We start from the raw sequence: 10,427 nt of genomic DNA, 5'->3' as shown, positions 1-10,427 counted from the left end.
CCTCCCTCTTGCCTTTTCCTTATTCTGCTTAGCTTCCATGGCCCATCAAGCCCATCATGCTTGCCAAAATCCCTTGACTCCTTTTTGTTCCCTACAGCTTCCTGGCAGAATCCCAGTCACAGATGAATGGAGCCATCTGCCTGTTTTGTGTGTGCCTGTGCAAGGACTGTTGAGCGACTAGAGTTAAATTACACATCTCCATGGTCTACAAATTCACGGTTATCAACTTCAAGTGGACTTGAATACTGTCTGGCACTCTTCCTCTAGACTGGCTTCTGCTGACACCACTCTACCAAAACGTCTTAGCCAGTGTCACCAGTGATTCTGATGACATTGCTCATTCCAAGCCACTCTTAGGTTTTCAAATGACCTTCTCAAAATGTTAAAAATGGGGCTGGAGAGATGGCTCAGAGGTTAAGAGCATTGCCTGCTCTTCCAAAGGTCCTGAGTTCAATTCCCAGCAACCACATGGTGGCTCACAACCATCTGTAATGAGGTCTGGTGCCCTCTTCTGGCCTGCAGGCATATACAGAAACAGAATATTGTATACATAATAAATAAATAAATAAATATTTAAAATGTTAAAAATGGTTGACTGTATTTTCAATGCCCTGTCATTGGCTTTCACAATATCCAGCTACTTTCTTCTTGAACTTTGTCTTAAGCCTTTTTCTCACCCTGCAGCTCCTCTTGCTTGATTGTTGTAACCTGGGAGATTCTACTGTCACTGATGTGTTGAGGGGCCAAATTTACAACTCCAATAAGATTTATTGACGCTTTTTGAAACCAAGAATTATTCTGTAGCCTATTTAGGTTGGCTTAGGTATCCCAAGTACTAGGATTGTAGGTGTGAGAACCCAAGCCCAGATCTAGGACAGCTTTTCTGAGTATGTCCACTAACAAGTTTCACAAAGACCTCTGATACAATGAGTCCCAAAGAGAAGTCTTCATCTCCCTCCATCATCTGCCCCTCCATGATGTTTCCCAGTCAGGAGAGAGGAACCTCCTTGAAGGAGAGAATTGGGGCTCTCAAGCCATGGTCCTGTGCTCATCACACCCTGCCACTCATTGATGATGTCGGGTCTACCTTTTCAATATTTACCTGTCCCCTCACACTGTTTTTTACCCCCATTTTAATCTCTGCTAGCATCTGTTTCTCTCACCATCTTCTATCTTCTATATTCCTCTCTGCTGCCTTCCAAAGACAGAAGGTTTGGTGGTTGTTTGTTGTTTTTTCTTCTTTTTATTCTCTAGAACAAATCCAGTGAGTCAATCCCTAAACTAAAATTCCAGTGGTTTATCATGTTCTTAGTATTGTGACTAAAACCTACAGTGGCCTATCTGAATAGAATCATTTCAATATGCTAGCTGAGTGGCTTCTCTCACTCTTTAAAGACATACAAGGTTTCTCCTATTGATCTTAGTTCTAGTCTTTTGGGCCTTGACACACATTGACTTCTCTTCTTCAATTACTTCCTCACACTTCTTGCTCTAACAATTTTTTTATTGTTGAGGTGTTGCGATGTTGGAGATTAAACATAGGCTCTCAGACTTGCTATGCAGGTGCACTACCCATAAGTTATACCTCAGTCTCTATTTATTTGTTTGTTTTTAAATTTGTGTCTCATAGTTTTGAAAGATACCGCTTCAAAATGCGTTCCCATCATGAAGGTTCCCTACTCTGGACACACTATTGAGGAACAGCCTCAGCCTGTGAATGCCTCAGCAAGCACCCAGAATCAAGTCAGATGTTACACAGTCTGTCAGAGCAGAGTAATGATTTTAGCAGCCATGGGACATAGGCCAGAGTCACAGCTGTAGGTGTCACCTGTGGTATCCTGATGACTTCTTTCCAGGGACTTCTGTTCAGAGGAAACCACGATTTGTGATGTCACTAGAGAAAAGAATTTCAGGGTGAGCTGCTATGCAGTAGAATTGGCATTTTTAAAAATTTTTCAGAGATTTTATTTGTTTGGTTTTGTTTTTGTTTTTAGAGGCAGGGTTTCTTGGTATAACAGCTCTGACTGTCCTAGAGCTCACTCTTTAGACCATGCTGGCCTTGAACTCACAGAGATCCACCTGCCTCTGCCTCCCAAGTGCAGGAACTAAAGGCATGTGCCACCACTGCCCAGTAAAATTTATTTTTAATTGTGTTATGATACATATAGATCATCAGTACTGACCAATCCATTATGGTGTTTCCAGGCAGGCATGAAACAGATAAGAAACCTACTATAGCCAGGTGGTGGTGGTGCATGCCTTTCATCCTAGCACTCAGGAGGCAGAGGCAGATGGCTCTCTGTGAGTTCGAGGCCAGAGCGAGTTCCAGAATAGGCTCCAAAGCTACAGAGAAATCCTGTCTCGAAAAACAAACAAAGAACAATAAAAAAGAAGTCTACTGTATTTTTGTTAAATATGTATAAGCAAAAAAATCCTCAAGCAAATGAAAGAAGGGCTCCATTGGATAGATCATAGCAAAGGGAACTCTCAGCCCATGAACCATTTTCCAGACTTGAGCTAGTGTGCAGACCCAGAACCCCTTAAATGAAGGGACAACCAAGTTCTCCTGAGAAAGGACCTTAACAAAATACCCAAGAGTTTTACTGTTAGCCTTTCTGCAGTCCTTCACCAGACAGACCTATGACCTTTTACAGGGGTTTCTTGGTATAACACTGGGGGAAAGAAAACAATTGGATTTTCTGGGGTCTATTGGAGCCTTTTTCTGAGTTGACACTGATTTGGGTAGAACACAAGGAACAGTGTTAAAGTTAAAGTGGTGGCTTATAGAGTTCAGGTGCCAAATGGAATTTTATCAGAAGTTCAACTTATAGTAGGTCCAGTGGGTCTCCAAACTTATCCTGTGGTTATTTTCTCTGTCCTAGAATGCATAGTTGGGATAGATATACTTAGAAGTAGGCAGAATTCTCACATTGGCTCCATGATCTATAGATTAAGGACTATTATGATTGGAAAGGCCAAAGAGAAGTCTTTAGAGTTATCTCTGCCAGGGAAAACAGTAACTCAAAAACAGTATGGCATCCCCGGAGGAGCTGTAGAGATTAGTGCCACCATCAAGAACTTGAAAGATGCAAGGGTGGTGGTTCCACCACATTTCCCTTTAACTCTCCATTCTGGCCAGTGCAGAAGACAGGCGTTTCATGGAGGATGATAATTGGCTATTGAAAACTCAATCAGATAGTAACTCCAATTGCAACTGCTGTAACAAATGTGGTGTCCTTACTTAAGCCAATTAACACATCTTCCGGTATATAGTATGCAGTTATTGATCTATCAAGTGCCCTTTTTCTAAGTCCCAGTCCATAAGGACCACCAGAGACAATTTGCTTTCAGTTGGCAAGTCCAGCAGTATACCTTTACAGTTTACCTCAAGGATATATTAACTCTTCTGCCCTGTCATAAGGATCTTGATCATATTTCCCTTCCACAAATATCACTATATTTATGACACTATGCTGATTGAATCAAGTAAGCAGGAGGTAGCAACCAGTTTGGACTTGTTGGTAACACATGGATCAGAGGATAGGAAATAAATCCAACCACAATTCAAGGGCCTTCTACCTCAGAGAAATTCTTAGGGAGTCCAATGGTGTGGAACATGCAGAAATATTTCTTCTAAGGTGAAGGATAAGTTATTGCACCTGGCCCCTCCCACCACCAAGTAAGAAGTAACAACATTTTGTTGGCCTATTTGGATCTGGAGACAGCACATTCCTCACTCAGGTGTGTCACTCCAGCCCATATACCAAGTGACTATGAAAGCTGTTTGCTTTGAGTGGAGCCTGGAAAAGGAGAAGGCTTTAAAGAGGTCCAGGCTGCTCTGCCACATGGACAATATGATCCAGCAGACTCAATATTACTTGGGATATATGGTGTTTTCAGTAAGAATGGCGCCATAGGCTCATATATTTGAACGCTTAGTCACCAGGGAATGGAACTTTAGAGAGAATTAGGAGGTGTGGCATGTTGGAGTAGGTGTGGCCTTGTTGGAGGAACTGTTTCATTAGGAGTGGGGTCTGAGGTTTCAAAGCCCATGTTAGGCCCAGTCTCCCCCTCATGTCTCTCTGCCTGAAGATCTCTTAACTTCCTTTCCAGCATCATGCCTGCCATGCCTTCCATGCCTGCTATCACACTTCCTGCCATGATGATAATGGACTAAACTTCTGAAACTATAAGACAGCCCCCAGTTATGTAAGAGTTGCCTTGGTCACAGTCTCTCTCCACAGCGATAGAACAGTGACTACGACAAGGTCTCAGTTACAGGGATGCTACTTGGAGCCTTTGGCAGGTGACCATATGTGAATCACAGAATGGGCCTTTGGGATTTCAGAGCAAGGCTCTACATCATCTGCAGACAATGATTATCCCTTTATGATACGGAATTCCTCTCTGTATGCTATGAATATGCTTTATTACCATTGGTTACTAAAGAAGTTGTTTCAACCAATGGCTTAGCAGAGCCAGGAGAGAAATCTGAACAGAAATATAGAGGGAAAGTAGACAGAGTCAAAGAGATACCATGTAGCTGCCAAAGGAATTACATGCCAGCACCAGTAAACTGCAGCCTTGTGGCAGTACACAGATTAATAGAAGTGGGTTAATTTAAGATGTAAGAGTTAGCTAGAAATATGCTTAAAGTATTGGCCAAATAGTGTTGTAATTAATATAATTTCTATGTTATTTCTTGGGTCTGGGCAGCCGGGAAATGAACGAGCAGTCTCTGCCTACAAAATGGTATGCCAACATGAGGCAACTACATCCACATAAAACCTGAGAAAGCTTGAGAAGGAATTCTAGACACAAAAGTTTAGCATAGCTTCTTGGTAGCCATGGTTTTGTTTTTTGTTTTTTTTTAAGGCGGTGAACAGGGCACTGTGGGTCCTTTAAGAGAGGTCTTCCTGAATCAGTATTGGCAAAAAAGGCTGCATAGCTTCTTTAGGGGAGGGCTTCCTGGTTTATGCTGGCACAAAAGGCTCTGGCTATTTGGGGAGGTCTGGCTACAGAGCATTTGAATGGGATTTGTGAGCAGAGTGCTACAGGTTGATTGATGGTGAAATGGATTCACTGCGTCACTGGAGCTGGGATGGAGAGCATGTTTACTAGAGCTGTCGGTTAACAAATCTCCACCATGTTGGACTAGACAGAGTCAAAAGGTAAAGCAGCTTTAGTCCTACCCTTGCTCACTTAGCATTTTAAGAAAAGGTGCTCCTGTTCAGAAAATGATTACAGATACAAAATAAAGACAGATTCAGATGGAAAAACAAAACTCTGAATGGGTCACAGTGTCTTTAAAAAAAGTACATAGCCTCGAGAGAGAGAAAGAAAAGAGTATAGACAGTTATAAAAAGAAATAAATAGTTTTAAAACAATTAGAAAAAGAGTATTTAAAGAGACAGAGTACAGATAGCCATAAATTAAAGGAGTGAAGAAAAATAAGCCACATAAAAGTGAAAAATAGTCTAGATTATGTATACTATTTGTTTTCTTTGAATATTTTAACTGTGAATGAGCTAAGTACAGAGAGACATGTAATTGTACAGGCTGCTAAGCTAAACCAATGTATATGTTTTAAAGGTATCTTGACTTTAAAATTTAGGTCTAAAGAGATGTTGCTTTGAAAAAGAGGTTCTTCTTTTGTTTCCACAGAGGATAGAAAGCTGTTAATTCCTCATCAGCTAATATGGTTTGACCAAACAAGACTCCCTGAAGCAATGACCAAGATGCTCCAACATCCATGACAGCTTAAGGTCTGCTGGCTGAGATGGACCTACCACATGAGATAACCCATGAAAGACCTAATTAACAGTACCCTTGATCAGCAGGAAGTATCTAGAGAACAACATATAAATTCCCTAAATGATTGTTTATAAATGCTTGTTTACATTTAAAGGGGGATATATTATAGAGATGAATACTTTGCATTGGTATGGATCTTGGCTTATTGATATAAATTTAAGGTCAATTTTTATATGTATATTTCTGCTCTTGATTAAAGTATTGTATTTGTTTAGCTCATTTAAAAATGTGATGTATAATTAAAAATTACAGATCAATAGTCATAATAGTCAAACTTGTAGTCATGTTAGTTTGGTTTTCTAGATGTACAGATATATATTTCCGTCATATAAACAATCTTCAGCACTCCAAAGACCTACAGAATATGGCATTTAAAAGGTTTTAAGAACTGAGGCTTATCTCAGTAGTGAGACATGTCTGCTTCTGGCAGCACCATTTACTTCAAGAGGATGATGGGCATCGGAGAGACTCCTTATGGAGTTTGTTAGCCATTTGAGCAAGAAACTGCTCTTGCCTAGACTGCTTGATGGTATGCTGTATGAAATGGACATGCAGAACCAACAGAAAAATGACTGCTGGACTTACCTAATGGTGAGAGAGTCCTTCAGGGTTCCTGATTCACAGAAGAAACTGCCAGACATTCTGCAGGACACAGAAAAAGACAGCTGATGAACTTTGACAGTACAATGCAGGACAGATCTTCAAGTTTCCTGCTTCGCTGAAAAGTCTGTCTGATACTATGGGCCTGTAGGCTGCAGATGGATGCTGTAACTTACAGAAGAAGTTTGGATGACTGTCTAGGCAGCAAGATGTCTCTGTCATTTCTAGAACTTTGGAAGCTGCTTACAATGCACTTCCTGTTTCCTTAGGTAATATTATATCCTTCTGTGGTCCTTGAAGAGTTGAAGACTAGATAGTTATAATTTTCTTTAGTTATGATAAAAGATAAAGTAGATATAAATATTGTAACTATAATTCTTGCTTGATACCTGTTTTGTATATGTAATTTTACTATGTCAAAGTTAAAACCTTTCTTTTTATTTAGAAAGAAAAGAAGAGATGATGTCGGATTCCCCCCTGTATGATATATATATATATATATTATATATATAATATATAATATATATATATCATATATAATATATATATTATTACCATTGGTTATTAAAGAAGCTGTTTCAGCCAATGGCTTAGTAGAGTAAAGCCAGGTAGGAAATCTGAACAGAGATATAGAGAGAAAGTAGGCAGAGTCAAAGAGATGCCATGTAACTGCCAAAGGAGTAACATGCCATCACCAGTAAGCAAAAACCTAGTGGCAATACACATATTAATAGAAATAGGTTAATTTAAGATGTAAGAGTTAGATAGAAATATATGTAAGCTATTGACCAAACACTGTTGTAATTAATATAGTTTCTGCATTATTATTCGGGTCTTGGAAGCTGGGAAACGAATGTAGAGTCTCCGCAACACCTTTGAGAGACAACTTTTGTCCTGTTATTTGGCTTAGTGGAAACAGAACATAATCAAGTCTAAGCAGGTTCTGAAGGCACAAGTCAGTTATATAAAGAAGTCACCCCAGTACCAGGCATGGTGGCACATAGCTTTAATTGCAGCACTTTGGCACAGAGATAGGAAGATCTCTCGGATTTGAATCCAGCCTGGTCCACAGAGTGAGTTCCATGGATAGCCAGGACTACACAGAGAAACCCTGTTTTGGAAAACCAAAAAAGAAGAGAAGGGGGAGAAGGAAGAAAGAGAAGTACCTGTCCAAATGTCTATGGTTTCTACTCTTGTTAACACTGTTTGCTGCCAAATATGCACCGGTAGCCTCATGTGGTGCACACTATGATCCGTTGACTGAGGAAGAGAAGACCAGCACCTGGTTTACTGATGGCTCTCTGTGTGCTGTACAGGTGTCACCCAGAAGAGGACAGCTGGAGCATTACAGCCCTTTCTATGACAACCCTGAAAGACACCAGCGAAGGGAAATTGTCACAGTAAGCAGAACTTTGGGCAGTAACCATAGCCGTACATTTTGTTTGGAAGGGAAAATGGTGACAGGTGCAATTATTCAATGATTGGCTGGATGGTCAGGTACGTGGAAAGAGCACGATTGGAAAATCGGTGAGAAAGACATCTGGGACAGAAGTACATGGATTGATCTCTCGAAATGGGTGAAAAATGTGAAAATACTTCTATCCCATTTAAATGCTCATCAAACCCTGACTTCAGCTAGGGAAGCATTCAGTAATCAAGAATATAGGATGACTGGATCTGTGGACAGTCAGCCTCTTTCCTCTTCCTGTCATTGCCCTAGGAACATAGTGGCCATGTGGCAAAGAGGGGGCTTATGCACAGGCTTAACAACATAGACTTCCACTCACCAAGGCTGATGTGGCTACAGCTTCTGCTGAGTGCCATATCTGCCAACAGCAGAGACCAACACTGAGCCCTAGATATGACATCAATCCCCAAGGTGACCAACCAGTGACCTGGTGGCAGATTGACATTATACTACTTCCTCAGTGGAAAAGACAGCACATTCTCCTTACTGGAGTTGATGCTTATTCAGGTATGGATTTGACTTTCCTGCACATAATTTTGGCTTCTGCCAAAACCACCATCCATGAACTTACAGAATTCCTTATCCACCATCATGATATTTCACACAGCATTGCTAGTGATCTAGGACCTCAATTCACAGCTAGAGAAGTGATAGTGGGCCTTAGTGGGCCTGTGAACATGGAATCCGCTGGTCTTACCATGCTCCCTACCACCATGAAGCATCTGGCCTGATAGAAAGAAAGAGTGTCCTTTGGAAGAAACCATGACACTGTCAATTGGGTGGCAGCAGCTTGGAGAGCTGGGATAGGAGTCCCCAGAAGGTGCTATGTGCTTTGAATCCAATATATGGTACAGTTTCTCCCACAGTCAGATCTAGGACTCAAGGGGGTAGAAAATGGGATGGTCCCATTCACTAAGACCCCAAGTGACCCACTAGGAAAAATTTGCTTCCTGATTCCATGCCCTTAAGTTCTGCTGGCCTAGAAGTTTCAGTTCCATGCTGGAGAGTGCTCCTGCCAGAAGACACAACAAATACTCCATTGAGCTGGAAGTTCAGACTTCCCCTTGTTACTTTGGGCTTCTGATGCCCTTAAGCCAACAGACTAAGAAAGAAACAGCAGTGTCTTTGATTGATCCACATTACCAAGAGGAAACTGGATTGCTTCTCCATGATGAAGAAAGATTGTGTCTGGAGTGCAGGAGATCCTTCAGAGCATCTCTTGGTGCTACCAAGTCCTGTGATTAAAGCCAATGGGAAATGACAACAACCTAACACAGGCAGGATGACCAAGGGCACAGACCCTTCAAGAATGAAGATATGTGTCACTCCTCCAGGAAAGGAAGCAAGACATGGTGAGGTGCTTGCTGAAGATGGAGGAAATGTAGAACGGGTGGTAGAGGAAGGTGTTTATAAACACCAGCAAAGGCCACGTGACCAGATGCAGAAATGAGGATTATACTGGACATGAGCATTATACTGGACATGAGCATTTCCATTTTGTTAGAAATATGTTTGAACAGATATTTGTGTTTTCTTTCCTAAACATGTTTATTATGTAATATAATATTAATTAAGAGAATATCAGTGGCTGTCATATTTAAGTTTTGAAATACCAAAAGAATGCCCCTCAAGGGACATTGCCACCTATTCTAAATATATAATGTGTTTGTAAATATACATGGGGTAGTTATATCATGTTAGGCATAATTTTGACCTGGTTATTGATTTAGTTTGCTTGTTTGTTTTTGAGGCGTGGCTTATCAATGTAATATCTATGGCTGTCCTGGCCCATTCTTGGTAGACAAGAACTCACAGAGATCCACCTGCCTCTGCCTCCAGGGTGCTGGTATTAAAGGCAAGTGGCACCATGTCTGGCTTTGGTAATTGTTTCCATTTGGAAGTTAAGCATGGTATACATTGATTGTGTGTCAAGCTGACAAAGTAGGAAATTGTGATGGCTATTCTTGATTGTCAAACTGAAACCATCTGGGATTATCTAAAACCCAAGCTGCTGGGCACACCTGTGAGGGAGTTTTCTCTAAATGAAATCATTTTGTGTGAGAAGATCCACTTTTAATTTGGAGAGGCACCTTTGATGCGGGCCTCACCGTCTGCTGGCAGCCTACATAAAGAACATGGGAGAAGAAAGCTGTTGCTCTGTGGCTGCTTGTTCTCACCATTGCTGGTAAGACCATTCTTCACTGGCGTTAGATCATACTTCTTCAAGATTCTGGCATATACTGAAGAGCAGCTAATATATACAGCCTCGAGGATCGATCAGCTACTGGATTCTTGGCCGTTCCATTGGTAGACAACCATTTTTGGACTATCTGGACCATGGCCTCTAAGCCTCTCTAATAAATTTGGAAATTAAGCATGATATATGGATATATACATTTATATTATATATATGTATGTATTATACATTATCTATAATTCTATTAGTTCTATCTCTCTAGTTCTGACCAATACATATGTATATTTGTGTATGTGCACACAGGATATTGGATCCCCTGGAACTGAAGCTAGAGTTGTAAACCACCCG

The 10,427-nt window shown here is 40.9% G+C and overlaps 1 pseudogene; it reads left to right on the top strand.

The window, feature by feature from the left end:
* The first annotated feature begins 1,665 nt into the window (after positions 1-1,665).
* LOC121677299 lies at positions 1,666-8,850 on the top strand (annotated as a pseudogene).
* Positions 8,851-10,427: the final 1,577 nt, after the last annotated feature.

Source organism: Arvicola amphibius, chromosome 8 (genome assembly GCF_903992535.2).
Source record: "Arvicola amphibius chromosome 8, mArvAmp1.2, whole genome shotgun sequence".
Classification (NCBI taxonomy): Eukaryota; Metazoa; Chordata; class Mammalia; order Rodentia; family Cricetidae; genus Arvicola; species Arvicola amphibius.
This window is presented reverse-complemented; position numbering and strand designations above follow the sequence as displayed.